The sequence below is a fragment of the Chiroxiphia lanceolata genome, chromosome 3 (genome assembly GCF_009829145.1).
Source record: "Chiroxiphia lanceolata isolate bChiLan1 chromosome 3, bChiLan1.pri, whole genome shotgun sequence".
NCBI lineage: Eukaryota > Metazoa > Chordata > Aves > Passeriformes > Pipridae > Chiroxiphia > Chiroxiphia lanceolata.
Genome location: NC_045639.1, coordinates 285,054 through 303,341, shown reverse-complemented (window position 1 = coordinate 303,341; position 18,288 = coordinate 285,054). Strand labels below are relative to the sequence as shown.

General features: G+C 52.9%; 1 protein-coding gene across 2 annotated transcripts in view; it reads left to right on the top strand.

Moving 5' to 3' along the window:
• The first annotated feature begins 7,997 nt into the window (after positions 1–7,997).
• The window catches only part of SLC24A3 (solute carrier family 24 member 3), a 114,467-nt gene continuing 104,176 nt past the window's right edge, over positions 7,998–18,288 (top strand). For both annotated transcript variants that reach the window (XM_032682415.1, XM_032682414.1), the window contains exon 1: positions 7,998–8,031. The gene's annotated coding sequence lies outside the window, so the exon portion shown is untranslated. The remainder of the gene's footprint in view (positions 8,032–18,288) is intronic.

The window sequence follows — 18,288 nt, the reverse complement described above, 5'->3', positions numbered from 1 at the left end:
AGTGGGCATGGGGTCACAGTTCTCCACAGGAATGTTTTTGGGTGCCTGTGCTGGTTTGCATTACGCTGCTGCCTCACTAGATGTCTCCAGGAGCAACCTGTGTGCTCCAAGATGCATCCCTTGATAAATCTGAGACTGGAATGTGGCTGGAACTGAGTCTGAGCAGGAGTTGATCTGTTTGCATGCTATCACCACCTCTTCAAGAGTAAGTGAGAGTTAATATCCACAACATGAGTTGTCTTCTAACATATTTGGGCTCTGTTGCTTAGAACTGGTGAAGAATTTTTTTACTTAACACATTTAGAGGCAGGTAAATGAGGACCACTTCTGGGCAGGGGGTAACAGCCCAGTGAACTCTGTATTGGTTTTCTGTCAACTCAGGCATGTTTCATTCACAGTTCAGGATGCCAGTGAAGCTTCCTACATAAACTACTTCTCCGCCTTCTCCTGTATCTGGAATCGGGAGAAAAAATGGTAAGCAATAAACGTGTGAGTATCTACTCGCAGGAAGGATGATCACAGCTTCCTTCCAGTGACTTTAATTAAGCTGCTTCAGCTGGGCCAGTAAGTTCAGCTCGTTCAGCCGAGCAGCGACATTTCTTCTCGTAATTGTGGATTATCTGATGAAGCTGCAGCGCTGGGATCCGATTGCATCAGCTCCTGTGTGAAGTGCTGATGAGCCAGTTTCGGATACCAACCCAGAGATCATCCCGGGGATCTCTGCCACGTACAGGTCCTTCCAGTGCGAAGGAACAAACATCCCCTGGGGCTGAAAGCTCTTGCACCTCTCCTGCAGACCCTGCGTTCCTCTCCTGCTGGCAGTCGCCCTTTCCAGCCTTCGCTAACACCAGGCACGCTGCCAAGAGGGTGGAGGAGAGGAAGATTTACCTGCTCTCTGGAGGGAAGTCACACAGAGTGACCTGGGAGAGCCCACTGGGGTCACCCAAGGGCAGCCACCTCTGCTGAGGCGATGGGGACCCTGGAGGGGCCCACGGCCGGGATCTGCCAGAGATGCCAAGCTGGGCTGTGGAAGGAAGTGCTCCTTGCAGGCTGGTGCTGTTCGGTCCTTATGAGAGGCCTGGGGGGTGGCCAGAACATGTCCTCAGTAACTCGAGGACGTTCCCAAGCTGGGGGACAGACTGAAGTGCAGGAAGGTGGCAGTGCTGCCATGCAGGGACGAGGAGAAGCAGTGGGCTGGCAGGGACAAAGTGGGGGAGGGCAGCAGCTGTGCAGGATGGGATCCCCTGTGCGGGTGGGCACAGCCTCTCCCAGGAGCTTGCCTTGGCATCTTGGGGAGCAGCTCCGAGCTCTCTGGCTCTCCTGAGCACACACAGCTCCCTAAGAGGGCCGAGCCTGCTGGGCTGTGCTGCTGCTGAGCAGTGTGTGGTCACGGTCCCCTCAGCAGGTCTCCACCTGCCTCCTGACCCATCTGCATGCCATGAGCTGTGATGCATCAGCAGGACCCAGGTGTGCCTCACTCATAACTCACATCCTGGGTGCCGGGATGCTGGTGACTCGGTGTGGCTCTGCCTGTGGTGGTGGAAAGTGCTGCATTAGCAGCTTGAGGCAGAGAAGAGTTTCTGTCCTAGAGGGCTTATCAAGTGCTTGTGTTCAACAAGGAATCGGCAGTGCTCGGATAACAGTTGGACTCGACAGTCTTAGAGATACTTTTCAGCTTAAATGATTCTAAGGAAGTCACAGGAGAGTCCAAGAAAGGCAGAAAAGAGAAGGTGCTTTCATACAGCCTGAGGGAGAAAAAAATTGTGTGAGCAGTCTCTGTGAGTTGTTGTCTGCAAGGGTGGGCACTGGGGGACAGAGATACATGAGGAACGTGGGGGCAGAGACTGACATCCCACCAGTGTTGCCAACCCGTGATGCTTTTTGGAGGACAGCAGGCCACTGTGGAGGGGTTCAGCAGTAAAGGAGCAGGTGGGTTGGTGGTGATCTGAGATTTATATTAGATTTCACGATCCTTTTTGTTTTCCTAGACTTCTACAAGTTGTAAACTGTGAGTTTTGGATATACAAATGTTAGGATTCATTCTGACACTGCTATTCTCAATATTTATCCAGCTACCCATCCTTCTTCTGCTTTTCAGTGATTTTTTTGGCCTCAGAAATAGCTCACTGTGGCAAAGGGCCCTCCAGGGCAATTCCAGTGCACGTAGTAGGATTTCATTTGCATTTGTTTTGAATTTTCTGTCCTTTAATTTTGTGAAATGCTGCTGGTTTTCCAGTGCTATCAGGCAGGTAGAGCAGCAGCTTTCCTGCAGCCCAGCTGTCACTGTGCAGCCTCTCTGCAGGCAGGGTGCAGGCGGACACAGCACGGCCGTGTGCGCCGGCGCGGGCCTGCGGAAGGGGAGAGAGAGGAGCACGAGGACGGCTGATAAGGAGGCACAGAACCGCTCTGTTTGTGAACCAGATCACTGGCTGGAGAACCAACGGGCTGCTGCTGAAAGAGAAAAAGGAAAGAGTCATCCTGAGGCGTTCAGCAACGAGCTATGCAAGACACAGCCTCAAACCACAGGAAGCCCTGATATCCCATGAAGTAACAAATATTTTTCTATTAATACCAGCATTTTTATTGCCTCTTTCATCCAGAAAGAGCCCTAGTTGGCTTTTATGCTCTGCACACTCAATTTGGTAATTGCTTCTCCTTGCCAGAAGATATTCCCAAAGACATGCCGATAGCAGAGACTTGAGTACTGGGACAAGCAGCCCTGGGAAGGGAGCACAGTGTCTGTCCAAAAGTTCCTGGGGACTCTGACAGGGAAGGGCTGTCCTGCTCTGTCCTGCCTCTCTGGCTGCCATCCTGCTGGCCTCAGTAAGGGAAAATAGCACCTAAAAAGAGGGCTGGAGAAGAAAATATCTCCAAGCCTTAAAAAGGGACTAATATAATGTACACATACAACTACAGTGTATATTATTTCTTTAGTTTGCTTGTTCATGTGTGTATTTAATCATGAATCTGAATCAAGGAGGGAAGACATGGAAAGCTTTAGAAAATATGTCCGAGATAGAGTACAGTACAGAAGAGGAGTGTGGGAGCCAGATGCTGCTGCCCTCCTTTAGCCACCAGGACCCTCTGGCAGAAGGCAAGCCAGAATTCAGCTCTGTAACAGCCTAGAGAGCTAAAAAAGGGAGAGTGCATTCCCTCTGCTGCCAGTCAGGACAGACAAACAGCATGGGTGCTGTGGGCACGTCCTGAGAATGGACCCGCTGCCTCAGTGCTGTTCTCTTCACTCTTCCTGTGGTCACTTCCTCTATTCTGTGGCCCCAAACCCAGAGGAGACAAATGTCTGTGTCTGTGTGCTGCCCTGCTGCCACCCCTCCTTTCTTGGTCTGGCAGGGCACGGGGGCTGTCAGGCTGCCGTGGAGCCCATGGTGAGCTGCCTGGGCACAGCAGGTGTTCCCACCCTGCAAGGACTTCTGATGGATCTGCCCAAGGGATCACTTGGGGAGCACAGGAGGGCAGGTTTGTTGGCTCTGTGATGGAGATGGGCCTCCCTCAGGCTGCAGGAAGATTTGGGGTCATACCAATGATTCCCCGAAACCTCAAATTCACCCAAAGGCTGTAACTGCAAACACTTTTGCTCAAGCTTTTCAGAGAGAGGAGAGTTGCCAGCCTTCAGGAAGAGGACACCCAGCGTTATCCAAGGCTGTGACCTTAAGCTGTTTTATCTAAGCATATGCAAACTTATTTAAATGCTCTTAAATCAAATGGGGACAGGCATAGCCTAAACTACTGTAAACTGTTTTTACGTGGAAATTGCCTCAGCTGGACAACCTTTTGAACCACCCTGAACCCAGAGTACGAGTGGTGACTGAAAAGAGTTGGTTTGTCATCGCTGCACGTGGCACTGCCAGGAGCTGAGGAAAGGCATGGTGCCTTCAGCTGCTGACCACCAGCTCGCAGTGACATCCCTGTGTACACCCACCCCCTGACCTCTCTCGGGGCAAGGCTGGTCAGATTTACTGGAACTGGCTCATTCAGACACGGAACTCCACGTGGGAGCAGGGGAGGATCACCCACACAGGCTTTCTGCTCACCGAGGGATCCCAGGCAGGAAGGAGGGAGCTGCCACCAGCAGTAATCAGCAGAGTGCTTAATTGCATCCTCTCTGTGGCTTGCAGAGGATGTGTGTGTGCCTAAGGCTTGCAGATTAAACAGCTGGTGTAAGCCAGCCTGTCTTACTTCACAGGAGAGAAGCAACCACGCTGAGCTACCCCCGTCCTGCTGAGAGGCTGTTGCTTTGAACCTTGAACTGCAGCTGTGCTCAGGCACCACAGCCTCAGAGTGGATGTACAACCAGCCAACCTGTGTGTGTGTGTGTGCCAGGTGATGCCTGAGTGAAGGGTGAGGCTTTCTGTGTAGGTAGAGAGTGGGAGCAAGGGCTCGGGAGCTGTGCTAGAAAAGCAGGGCCTTGGACTGAAAGTGCAAGGAACCCCTCGCTGTCCTTTCTGGGCCACCCGCACTGCTCAGGTGGGTCTCCACAGCAGTTCTGTGTGAGCAACAGCAGCGAGACTTGGTGATTCTGCCACGCAGGTGCCTCAGGGTGGTCTCTGCTGGGAAGCACCACCCAACCCCAGCCTGATGGTGCCCCTGTCCGTGTTTGGCCAGAGCTCCAGGACCACTCTCACGTGCTGGTGTCCATCCCCCGTCAGCCCTCCGAGCGGACCCGGGGTGCTGCCCGCCACTTGGGGATCACCATCCCTGGCAGCTGGGTTCTGACTGGCCAATGTACACCGAAACATTCTGCTCTGCATGATTCCCAAATATTTTTCTCCAGAGTTGAAAGCTCTTTGTGAGTGTAATCTGCCAGTCCAAACAGAAGAAAATCTCTATTTGGTCTGAAGAGCAGAACTTGGCGTGGCTTGCAGGGGAAAACGCCAAGTACGCGAGGCTGTTTGCTCTCCCTGCAACAGTCATGACTGCTCCTTAGCTCCACTAAGGCACATCTGGCTGTCATCTCTGCACATCTGTATCCTGTGATTTACACGGTTTTCTCCTAATGCTTTATGTGGTTTTATACTGTGGTGAGGCTCTGGAAAGAAACAGGAGCACCTCTTTCTGCCCCTCTGAGAGCCAGCTCTGTGAGAACCTTCCTAGGGCCCTTGCAGAGCTAAGGGAACCTCCTCTGGAGTGTCCATGGCCCTCCTTGGGGAATGGTCTACCTGGCAGCAAGCAGAGATGCCAGCAGTGACCTGTGCAGAATGTACATGCGTCAGTAAAGCCTTGCAGGATGTGGCTGGGAAAGGAAGACTTTCCTTTGCACCTCTGCTCTTTTTCAGCCCCAAGGTGAGGTTTCATGCACACTCGAACACCATTACACTGATTCAGACTTACAAGTCAGTCCTGTTCAGTTTGGTGTTAAGACTGGCTCCTGGCCTGATGGGTCCAACAAGAGTATCAGCCTGACAGTCCTTCTGCTGTTATTTTGGGTAGGATCCCACCACACACAGGTACCCAGACATTGGCTGGAACCTGTGAGCAGTTGCTGAAAGCAGCAGCAGCTCCTGCCCTGCATAGACTGTGATAGTGTAAGAGGAGATGTTCGTGCATCTGCCTCCCACCCTCAGCCCAGCTGGTGCTGAGCCAGCTAAACAGGATTTCCTCTCTTGGACTGCAGAAGGAACTCCAAAGGCTCTGCTACCTGCAACCAGCTCCAACAGCTACAGCACCTCTGATCTGCACCTTTGCTGATTGGCACCCAAAGAGTGCCGAGATCATCAGATACCTTTTCTTTTTTTTAAAGCAGGAGGAGTCAGGTGGCATGTAGGTGTGATCTGATGGCCTAAAGGTGACACGTTATTAAGTTCCTGCACTGCTCATGCATTAGGTGGTCAAGAGATGATCCTTGAAGAGTACTGAAATGGTCAGAAGGGGAGCAAGAGTGAAAAGATGAAAGTGGCAGAGATGATATAAAGCAAACTCTATAATGTTCAGCAGCATCTTAGTTACATCTGTTCTTTCTCTAGCAGTTGTTTTTTCTTGTAGAAGACTCCTGTAGAAGATAAAAATAAAGCTTTTCTTTCGTAAGAGTAACATCTATGGCAATTCCCTTCCTTCTGTTTCCTCCTGCAGTCAGAGCAGTTCAAAGTCTGTTCCACCCACACACCAGTTTATTAGTGGGAGAGAAGAGGGAATTCTCCTGTCTTATTGCTCCCCAGAAATGGAGATGTTTCAGGAGCTAGTACTCACTATGCTAGTAAGGAATTTGTTAAATTACTTTGTAATTCTGAATGGGAAATTTGTTCCTAAGCTTCACAGGCTTCCCAGACATTCCCAGTCTCAATTCTCCAGAGAGCGAGCTCACGCCTGGTATTTATGAGCAGCCCTGTAACGGGGCGAGAGGAGGCCTGTGATGGAGGAGAGAGTAATGATTTTGCAGTGACTCTCAGGGTCACATTTTCGAGAAGTTAGACTTCAAATAGACATTTAGATTTAAAGGGAGTATTTTGGGAGCACTGTCACAGTGCTCTGTTGTGTTGGCAGTGGGGATGTTCACACCCAAACTCCTCTCACCTCACAGTGGGTTGATTGCTTTCCCACGGCATCAGTCGGAGCCAGCAGTGGGACAGCCAGGATCTCTTTCATAAGTTGGGGTGACTTGCTGAAGCATTTCACAGCGCTACAGGTTTCACAGTTGTTTACCATGGGATAAAACCTGCCCTGCCAGAGGGAAGGGAGTGTATCCTATCTGGAAAAAAACACAAACCAAAACAAAACACCTCTTCCGTAGTTACATCCTAGGCCAGTTGTTAACTCCATTTACTGTCTGGATGGGAGCTGGCTCTGCCTATCCAGGACCAACAGGGACAGCAGTGTTGCTGAAGTTGGGTGGAGGAGCACAAGCGGTAAATGTGCGAGAGCAGAGCTGGAAACTGCCCCGCTGGTCAGCTTCAGAATCACAAGAAACTGATGGTGCTACCTCAGGAAGGAGACCCTCTCTGACAAGAGTGCTTTGTAACTAATCAAAAATATTTGCAGCAATGTTTACTTTCGTTTCTGTCTGTGTCATGAGCCATGGCAGCTCTTGGGAAACAGACTATAGGAACAGAGATATTCCATCTACTGTGCTGTTCATCTCAGCTAAAGGTGGCTCTCCAAACAAAAAATGTATATCCGTCATGTAATTCCAGTTCCATTCCTGGATAATGGTGTCCCTGCACCACTGTGGACTCTGCAGAGGCAGCTGTTCCCTTGTGTGTGCACAATACCCCTGTCTCAGCAGAGCCCACAGATACCTGCATTACTGTTGCAATACTAATTATGACTTTACGTGGAAGGACAGAGGAAAGGTTCCGTCCAGCCCAGCTTCTCCAGCCTGGGAGCCCCAGCAGCAGAGGGATGGGGTGGCTGTGCCTGGGCTGTCCTGTGCCCCAGCGCCCCGGCGGGGTCGGGAGCTGTGGTGGGAGCGAGGGAGCCATGGCCAGCGAAGCTGAGGCCAGGCTGGGTTGTGCCCCCAGCTGGACCCCTGCGGGTGGTGTGAGCCCTGGGCTGTGGGCTGGGGGCAGTGGGTTGGGGGCAGCTGGCAGTGGGTTGGGGGCAGTGGGTTGGGAGCAGTGGGCAGTGGGCTGAGGGCAGTGGGCAGTGGGCTGGGAGCAGTGGGTTGGGAGCCCTGGGCAGTGGGCTGGGAGCAGTGGGTTGGGAGCAGTGGGCAGTGGGCAGCGGGCTGAGGGCAGTGAGCAGTGGGTCGGGAGTAGTGGGCAGTGGGCAGTGGGCAGCGGGTTGGGAGCAGCGGGCAGTGGGCTGAGGGCAGTGCCCCCCAGCCCAGCCGTCCCCGCCCCGTCCCGCCCGTGCAGGGGCGGGCGGTGCGGGGCGGTCGGGGGCGGTGCTGCGGAGCCCGGCGGGGCTCGGCGCGGCGCGGGGAGCGGTCGGAGCGCAGCGGAGCGGCCGCGATGGGCGCCCCGGCGGTGGAGCGGCGGCGGCTGCGGCGGCGGCGAGGGCGAGGGGAGCTGCTGCGGGGGCAGCTGGGCGTGCTGGCCGCCCTGGCCCTGCTGCTGGCCGGCGGCGCGGCCGCGCGCGGCGGTGAGTGCGGGGCCGGCGGTGCGGGGCCGCGCCGGGGGGCGGCATCGCGGCCGGGCCGCCGGTGCCGGGGGAGCCGGGCTGCGGAGGGAGGGCAGCGAGGGCCGGGGCAGCCGGGGCTGCCCTGGCCGGTGGTCCGCGCCGGGGCCCGGCCGGGCCGGGGCGTTGTGCGCCGGGGGCGCGGCGGCTCCGCGGGCGGAGGGGAGCGCAAGTTGCCGGAGGTCGGAGCTCGGCGGGGCGGAGCGGGGCCCGCCCGGCGCCCGGAGGGTCCCGGCGGCCGCGGGCTCGGGGGCGCGGAGGGCTCGGGGCGGTCGGAGCGGGGTCCCGGGGGCGAGGCCGAGGCGGAGGGACCGTGCCCTCGGTGCGGGTGTCCCCTGCCCGCCGGGCACCGGCCGCGCGCGGGGCGATCGGGACCGCTCCGCGTTTCGCTTCGCTGCTCTTTGAGTGTTAAGCAGAATTTAGCCACGGCTTATTTTCCTTTAAGCGAAGGAGAGCGTACCCCTCCGTGACTCGAATTTGCTTTTTAAATAAACAGACGTGTCTGAAGGGTTTCACGGTGTCCAGCATGGTGTGAGGAATGCTCTGATGTTTAGGGAAGAGCACAAACATCAGATAAGGCTTCAGCGCAGTGTTTCTGGTGGAGTATAACGGTGTTCGGATGGGTTTTTAAGGCTCAGGACTTGAATGCCCCCAAATTAATCTAATTGTCTTTTTTTTTTTTTGTGCGTGTCTTCTAAAACTTAAGCTTTTTCTCTCAAACGTGGTGATTCCTTCCGAGGAGTAAGGCCAGGAAAGACATGAGCATCGTTGTAAGTAAACAGGAGTGTGTGCATGTACTGAATTATGTTTAGTTCTACCTGTACGGTAGATGTGGATGTGTGACACCGGTGTCCATCCTTCTACCTAAACATCAAGGCTGCTGGTTCAAAGGTGTGCGCCAGACCTGTGCTCTCTTCCCCCTTTCTGTCATGGTCCATCTCCAGCAGAGCAGACTGGCTGCATGCTGCTTGCCTTTGCCACGTGAAAAACTGTAGATGACATGGTAAATTTGAGGCCTGCTTTAGAGGGGGCAGAGTGCACTCCTCTCCCTGAAGGGCAGTGTGGATTCCCCTCCCGTGTTTTAGGGTCCCTGCTGATGCAAAGGGAGCTCCGTTGGCTGTAAATGGCAGTGCCACAGGTGCATTTGTCTGTGCTCTGCTTGAGCTGCCCAAACGTTTCCCAGCTGGTGCTGCAAACTTGTGTCAGAGCTCTCGCTGTTTCGCTTCAGTTTGGGAGCCCGTCTCACGTTGTGATCAGAGTTTGCTTAAAATTAGTCTGAGAGGTGAGGAATGGCACAATAGAGCCGGCGCCCTGTGTGCCTGCAGCCATGCAGAGCTGGCAGTGGCAAGGAGAAGAATCATTTTACAGGTGGAAATTTTCCACAGTGCCCACTGCATCCACGGGCCCAAAGTGACCGGGCTCTCTGGGGAGCCTCGCCTACAGCCTGATGCTCTCTGGCATTTGTGGGCGGGAGGTGCAAAGGTGTGCTTCTGTTTATGGGGGGTTTGAGATCCAGCACAAACTTCTGACTGGACTGCAGTGCTGTGGTGTCGAGTGGCCTCTCTGTCCCTGCGCTCCGGGGTGGTGTTCGCTGTGCCATTCAGGGCGCTCGTGGTGTGCCTGGCTGGCACGGCTGGCACAGCTCCCTCACTCCCTTGCTGCCAGAGGGACCCGCGGTGTCAGGCCGGGCGTGAGCTTTGCTGGGCTGCAGTGGGGGTGCTGGAGTGGCTGCTGCTCCTGGAGAGCCTTCACATCGAGGTGTGATCCAGCTCGGTAACCCCAGGCTTGAATCACCTTTTAGGATGATACATTGTCGTTTTTAATGCTGCTGTTTTTTTTAGTCAGTCCCCCTCCCCTCAGGCGCTGGCTGGCCATAGCCTGGATCTGGAGGAGCGTGGCTTTTCGGGTCAGTGGTGACCTGTGTGTGCAGAGGGGTGTGAGGTGCCAGAGCCTCCTTTGTGCAGTGTGTGTACTGCATCTCCCTGCAGGAAACAGGCTAGAGCCCTTTTGAAGAGGCAGGTAACCACAGTGTTTTAATTGATGAACCATCTGGAGTGAGGGACAGGGCACAAGCTCTGGGTTTCTGTTGTGGTGCCTCCCACTGCTTTTCTGAGGGACTTAATCTCTCGTTTGGCTGGGTCTGGAAAACGAGGCTCTTTGTCAAGTGGCTTTGAGATCTCCTGATGCTAAATGATGCGTAATAACAAAGTGTTAAAACATTATAATGTTTATATGAGGCTCATTCCAATGATCTCTGTATTCCACAAGGCTCAGGTTTTCAGAAATAGATACAGCGCATATTAAGAAGAAATCCAAGTTCCCATAGTTCATCCAGGCAGTGAACATGGAGCTGGGATGCCTCTTTCTGTCTTCCAGGCAGTGTAAGTCTGTGGTTATGCTCTCACGGTAAGGAAGTCACACTGGTAACTGAGAGGTGTAATTGAGATCAAACACGGCCCTACAGACCCCAGGTCCAGCTGCCAACTGCTGGACCGAGTGACCCTGCCATCCTTGCAGAAAGAGCCAAAGGAAGCATGAAGTTCTTTTTTTTTTCTTGCTTCATTTTTTTCCTTCTTTGTCCCCCCTCATCAGTCTGACTCAAATTCTCTCTTCTAAAGAGAGGGAGGAGTGGAGACTTCATTACATGAGACCATCTCTCAAATAGTAATGATTCAGGTTTTTCAAGAGAGGCTTCTGAGTCAGGCCTTTTACCAGTTTGCTGTCAGACAGCAAAAATAGCAGGGGCATCAGTCAGTGGGTTTTTCTTTTCTTCTTTCTGTGTTCCCGTGTTTTTGGCAGGAGGGTAAGGGAAAGCTGGGTCCGATTCTGCAGGCCTTACTCATGGGGATGGGCACATCCAAGCACATGGAGTTGCCTGTGTGATTCAAGCATGGAAGATTTGGGTTGCTTATAAGTCTTGTTTTAACTTGATTGGGAGTGAAGTATTCAGAGGGGCGGAGCAAGGCCTGCATTTTGACTGGCTCTGAGAATTACCCCAAATCCGAAGCTCAGGCTGTTTTCACAGGACTGATAATTGCCTGGTCCTTGTGGCCTGTGGAGGGTTGAGAGCATCTGTGTCATGAGAGCACATTGACAGAAAGCCTGTGAGCGATCCTGGATGGCGTGGTGGGAGCGAAGATCCTGGCATGTCTGCCTTGCACCCCTGTGCTGGCTGGAGGAGCTCACAGGACTGGAATGAGCCACGTAGGCTGTTTCCTCCTGACCGCTTTGTCACGGGCCCTGCCTCAGAGGGCTTTTCCTTACAGATCTCCTTACTGCCAAAATAACGTTGAAGAACCTTGGTGTGACAGATCCTGGTCCTCTGGCTGGGAGTTAAGTGAAAACTCCCTGATTTCATTTGAATGTTTTAGTTTGTGCAAACCAAGAAACCCAAACCGAACTTTAGAGGTCATGCAATGAAAGCACAAAAGCAGTTGTTTTCCTCACCTCTCCAGCAGAGCGTAATCCAAGCTCCAGTGCGAGTAATCCTAGCCCAGATGTAATGCTGTAATCCTTGGACCCCTGGATGTGGGAATTTACCCTCATAAACTCGGGAGAGGCATCAGGCCAGAGTGTGGTATGTGACCTCTTTGGCAGGGAACTTGTTTGGCCTTGCAGGAAATGACTTGTTCATTTATTTAGTACTTGTTCAAGGTCCTGCACCAACAGCCGAGTGGGACTGAGCTCTGGAGCCGAGCAGCTCGGGGGGCGGCAGGGATGGGGCACATGGCGGTGCCTGGGGGGGAGCCTGCTTAAAGCTGTGCTTGGCTGTCAGCATCTGCTTCGGGCACCCACAGAGCAGGGCTTGTACAACTGGCTGTGGGTCTGGGCCAGCTGCAGGGTCTCCCTGAAGAACTGCCTTAGAAACGTCCAGATCTCCGCTCCTGTTTGGAGTCCACTCGATTAAAATGGTATGGAAGTGCCGGGCTGGCTGACTTCCCAAAGCTGGGTGCCTGAGGTAGGCTCTGGCACACCACCTGGAGCCACAGGAACCTGGTGCTTGGGACGTGGATGCAGGATGCTCAGGAGCTCTGGCTCCAGCAGGACGTGAGAGCAGAGGGATGCTGGCCACCCCAGCTGCTCACAGACAGAGTGAACACAAGGCTGTGAGAGGGGGAGTAGCAGAAAGCCCCAACAGCTGTTATTCCATGTAGGTTTGTGCTCCGCACCTGCCTGAGCTGATTGAGCTGTCCGGGTTCAGTCCTGCCCTGTCCGTGGCTTGTGCTCTGGCGTGGCAGTGGCCCTTAGCTGAGCCTTCTCGGCAAGCTAACCCAGCAGGAAGCTAGCCCAGGATAAATACAGGGGGTTTTCTGCCAAATTAGCACACTAAAATGACTCGGTGAAGGGCATTAACAAGCCAGAGAGCCCTTGTGTGGTGGCTGTGGTCAGAACAGCAAAGCTCGTGGTGAGGTGGGCATGGTTTGTTGGTGCTGGCCCAGCCCCTTTTCAGTAGTCCCCTCGTGCTGCTAGTCTTAAATGGTTTGTACTTAGAGAAGGCAGGCTGGTCATTCGGCCCATTTTTGGTCAGAGATCCTCAAAAGGCTTGGCTGGACCTCTCATATATTCATGTGGCAGGTACTTGTGTCTGTAGGCTCCTGGGAGGGAGACTGGGGGGGAAAAAAAACTGTCCTGGTGAGGGAGAGGGTCATTTAGGAGCTCAGCAGTCAGCCCTGCAGTTTGGAAAACTCCTCTCACCCCCGGAGCTGACCTGCTTATAGGTATTAGCCTGTCCCGGGGCACTCTTCTCTATTTTGTCTCTGTTCTTCTTTAAATTGATGGCAACTTTATGGTAGCTAGAAAAATAAATGTGTGGTTTTTTTTTTTTTCTGGTTTTCATTCCTTTGGAGTAATTTAAGTTACCCTTTCTAGCTTTCTTGTCCACAAGGAAGCATAAAAAATTTAGCCTTCCCTAAGATAAAACTTGAAGAAAAGAGCTAGGTTTCATGAAACCCGTCCCCGGAAACTTTGGAGTTCTGTGTTTTGGAATGAAATCCACGTGGGGTTCCTGGAGTGCAGGGCCTGAGGGATGCACCTTGTTACACCCTTGCTTGGAAGCCAGTGCAGCAGCTCATGGCAGCCCCTGTGGGCAGGCACAGTGGTGGAGCTGCTCGGTGCTGGCATGGCAGTGCTCTGCCCCTGCTTGTCACAGCCCACAACCAGGAGGTTGAGCTACAGCGGTGCATTTTTTTTTAATAAAAGGGGGTTTTACCCTTTTCCAGCCTTATCTTCCTTGCCCTTCTCTAGACCAGTCTTTAGGCTTGGGATTTTTAGGAAGTACTGGAGATGTTCGGAGGCTTTGTTCTGCTCTGGGTTTTACCTTGGCTATTACCAGAGTCAAGTCAGACTGATGCCAAGAGCCATTGGTAACCTCATCCTAATTTTTTTCCGCTGCTGTGGCTTTATGGGAAGAAGCAGTTGGGCATGCCCAGGTGTTTGTAGCCCTGCCACTGTAATCATCGTGTCCTGTAGACATGCTCTCAGGAGAAAAGGGTCACACGGTGAGTAAATCTTTGTGGCTGGTTTGCATTACTCACAGCATCAAAGGGAAAGCCTTTGAAAACGAAGTGGTAAATGTGTGTAATTTGCAGCTCATGAATGGGTTCTTGGCTGAGCCTGAAGGGATGCAGGTGTTCTACCTCTCCTCCCTGTGGGATCCTTGCTGGACTGCTGGACTCCTCCAGCCCTGAGCAGCCTGTCCTTGTGTTATTTACTGCCAAGGGCATCCTGACGGGGGTGTTTGCAGTTAGCTACTAGAAACCCCTTGGGGGCAGTTCCATCCCCTGGCGCTGTCTTTTCTTGCATCATCTGCCGCAGAAGGTCAGGTCTCCACAGCAGTCAGCGAGACTGAGACCTGATTTTGTCAGCTTGGAAATGATGGCAGTGGAGCTGCCTTGTTAGGGAGATGGCCTTGGGATGAGCCCGCTGTACCTGGGGATTTGCCAGGGTGGTGAGGCCTCCATCGCTTCGGCAGCGGAGCCAAGTACCTCGAGGGAGCATCTGCACATCTGCAAGACAGGAAGGAGGTGCAAGTCAGTGTGTTTGTACTGTGGTGTGGCTGGATCTCAGCAAAATGCTCAGTTTTAAAAATCTCTAGATGCTGGGCTTTTCTTTAGGAGCGGGCTGAGAAGACTCTGGAAGTGATGATATTTCTAAAGAAGGAAAGGGAGCAGGATGGGATGTTATCCAGCAACAAGGGCTGATGAATAGGAGCCCACGGTATCTGGAGATGATTCCAGGCTGGATTAAAATCAGGAGCTTGATGTGGACTGGAGATGTTTAAGCTGAAATTTTTTTTTATGGTATCCCTGAGACTAGGAGCACTGTACCAAGGGCTCCAGGGAGAAGTCCTGGGTCTTATTCTTCTGGAAAAAGGGAAGCATTGAAGAGGAGTCCAGATGTGGTGTCCAGGGAGAGAGCTGTGTGGGACAGTACTTGCTGGGACTTTATTTGCCTTTTATGGACTCTTCTGGCAAACATGGAATGTCGTCTGCCTATAAGCCATGCCTGTGGGAAGCAGATGGTCTCCAGGTCCAGATGGGGACCTGGAAATGTCCCACAGGCCCAGGGGAGAGGGGAGTGAGACTGTGTCTCCAGCTGTACCTCCTGCCCTGCGCTGCCCTCTCGCTCAGCTCTGCAGGCTGCCCGTGGCAGGCCGGGGCACGGGTGATGTGCTGGTGGATGTGAGCGTGTGTTGAGAAGGGGACATACCCTTCACAGAGAAAACCTGCTCTTACACACAAAGGGGTGTGAGAAGGGGTCTGGAGGCGTGGGTTTGGTGGGTTTGGAGCCATCCTCTGCAGAGCTGTGAGCCCACAGCTGTGTGAGGTGGCTGGGGTGCTTGGCCCGGCCTGACCTCGCTGTACCTGCAGTCGTGTGTGCGGTGCTTTGGCTCAGAGCTGTGTCTGTGTGTCCCCAGGCAGTTAGGCCAGGGACCAGGGCTTAACCTGTGGCATGGGAAGTGCTGGGCCTGAGTTCAAGTGGGCTCATGTGTGTATGAGGTTAACCAGGTCCTTTGTCACTCAAGCCATCCTTCAGCCTGTGGTCTTGTCGGAGGAAATGAGGCAAGTAAGCATGTCCTCGAACTGTAAGGGCTGAGCCCAAAGGGAAACTGAGGTACGAGAGAAGTTCCTGGGATTCTCCTGGCACAGGAGTGTCAGACTCACGTGGAGCTCAGGTCTGCAGGTGGGTTTTTGCACCGGTCCAGAGTGTTCTGACGTGTCCTTATGGATCAGCCTCGGGAAGCTCCTGTGGCCCCATGGTGGCTGAGGGGTTGAAGTGCATAGCCAGGGTGTCCTGCTGCCCTAAGCACAGTGTATCTCATCTCTTGCAGTGCTGGAAGAGGAGAAAGACGTGTTTTGATATTGCTGAGCGAGCTCCTCCAAGGGGAACATTGGTATGCCAAAGCTCATCCTCAGCATTTGCTCCAGCAGCAGGCATCACCTATCCAACCAGAACTGCAAGCAGGTTTTGATAGCTCCACTGGGAAAGAGCCTGCTAAAGTCCAGGAAAAGAATCTTTTTGATATGCAAGCCAAAAACGTGCTAACTGAGCTACAAACAACTGAAGGGTCTGCTATTAAAGTAATCCTCATTCAGAGATAGACTCAACTGGTTTTTTTCCCTAAGATGGCCAGAACATCCTGTAACATAAAGCAGGAGGAGAAACGAGCCTTACATGGACATTGCTTTCTCCTCTGAGAAGACCTACCCTGCAGTTCTCAGTGCACCTCTACGTAATAGTTGATTTGTATTTTGTTGAGAGAATGGGACAGAAAGAAACTCTTGTAAATGAATGTTGCATACACTGACACAGTGCAGCAGTTCATTTTAGGGAAACCAGAGCATAAGCTGTGCCATTTGAGGTTACGCACCATGACGTGTACAAAAAGGCCCATTGCATTGGAGTTCTGTTGTTAAAAAAGAGTAGGTACATGTGATGTGCAGCTCCCAGGGTGGTGGCAAGCAGAACAGAGCTGTTAAGTGCCCTTCTTTTGTGGTCAGTGAGTGCCATGCAGTTTGGGAGCTGGTGGGGATTCTGGCTGTGATCCTACTCGACACGTGGGTTCCACTCCCTTCTCAGCAGGAGGGTGCCCAGTGCTGTGCTGGGGCTTGGGGCAGAGGATGCTGTAGAGCCCTGTGGAGGACAACAGCCCTGCTGAACTGCACAGCCAGGAGAGGTCTCACTGATGGGGTGGAATGAAGTCCTCTCTGGGATGTAGGCTGCTGGACAGCTGGGTGGACCAGCCCCTGGGTGGAAGCAGCGTAGGGCACCGTGGGTCACATCTTTTGACAGGGCACAGGTTTCGCATCCTGGGTCTCGGTGGGCAGGGACCATCCTGCTGCAGTACCGAGTGCACTGGCTGGTGCCAGGGTCCTCACAGGCCTTGTGAAAACCAAGCTGAGACGAATCCTTGTCCCAAAGAGCTCCTTTCCAACGCAGTGACCTGTCAGATACAGCTTGCTTGTTCAGAGTGTGCTCGTTCAGCAGGTTCCGTGGGTGGTGCTCCCAGCGCAGTGCTGCTGGCTGTGGGCTTCTCAGGAGGCAGTGGCATTAGAGGGGAGGGAGGGGGAGAAGAGACAGTGCTTAAAAACCCCCTCAAGTTAATTTTGCTGCTGACTGCTGACAAAGTAAAATAAATTGAGTTTCGTGTTCTTTGGATTTATTCTTGCACTAAATTGGAGGAGGCAGCAAATCAAGCTTGTTCAGAAGTGGATGAGTTTTCCAAGAAAGTAACTGAGTAATGTAAAAGCCTCTCGAGTTAAGAAATGATCCAAAGGGAGGTTGCAGGAGTGCCTGTCTCCATAGCAGAGGTGCTCCAGGCCTCTGAGCATCTCTGTTGCCTCCTCTGGACTCACTCCAAGAGGTCCACGTCCTTCTGATGTTGGTAGCCCCAGAGCTGGATGCAGTATTCCAGGTGGGGGTCTCACCAGAGCACAGTAGTGTTTTTAAAGCCTTGATTGTAAAGCTATTAAAAAAAACCCAAAACCCAAGGCTTTTTGTTTCATTTTAGTGAAAGCCATGTATTTTTCCAGGGGAAGCACGAGTTCTCCTGGCCCCACCGTGTGTCCCTTGGGTGTGTGGTTCCGAAGCACCCGAGGCGTGGGGCCGTGTGCGGGTGGCAGGGCTGTGTGGGAGAGGGAGGCTGAGCACCCGAGGACGCTGGGGCTGGCGTCTCCAATTGTTTAAATTGACTGTGCTGGCACGGTGCCAGCTGACACCAGCTGAGAATCTGGACAGAACAACTTGTCCAAGGTCACCTCACGGGCTAATAGCAGAGCAGTGAATTAAACCCGGGTCTCCAGAGTCTCACTACAGGGTAAATAAAGAATTGCTTACCACTTCTTGGGGGGTCTGCCTGTCTTAAAGCCTTATAAAGAAAAGACAGCATCAAACTCTTGATTCTGGTATGATGTAGAGCACTATCCTTTTGTGCCAGGATCTCTGGTTAAAAATAGAAAGGTTTTTTTCCCTCTATAGCATTATTTATTAGTTTATACACTTTATGACGTTCCGGGCCAGGCTCATTTCTCAGAGGAGAGGGGCAGAAGTGCTTCTGTACTACTCGGGACTGGTACCTGTTTGTGCTCAGGTCACCTTTGTGACTGTCTTTTCCAGCAGGTAGGGAACATTCCCCAGGTGGAAAAAGTAAGAGTGTAGTTAGCAGTTTGGACACAAATTGCATCCATGTCATCTACTTGTAGGGACAGACTGCCTTTTTAGGGGTCTGCAAAGGAGTCTCTACAAGGTTCAGTCAAGCCTTAGTACAGAAGCCCTTGAAAACCTTCAGCAGGCTCGTGTGCTGGTGTCCCCCTGGTAAGGGCCAGTCTAAAAGCTGCTGAAGCCAAGAATTGGTTTGGATAGTTTTCTCTATTCATCTGTGGTCATTTATGAAGTACTTCCTCCATGTGTGTAGAGATGCTTTGCTTTTTTTTTTTTCCCCCTTTTCTTCTTTTTATCCCAAGCCCTTGAAAAGCTTTTTCAGTTGCCATCATGATGATTTGGGTAAGGGAGAGAGAATGGGAGTTAAATTAAAATTCAGGGTCTGCAGCAGAGAGATGCAAGGCTGAGCTGGAGGGAGTCCCACGGCTGATTTCCTCACGTGGGACTGGGAAAAGGGACCCCGATGGTACAAAGCTGAGTGGAAGGAGCAGGACAGTGGCTGTGCACTCCCTGTCCCATGACATGCCTCTGTCCCTACGTGCATCCTGCCCAGGGGAGCTG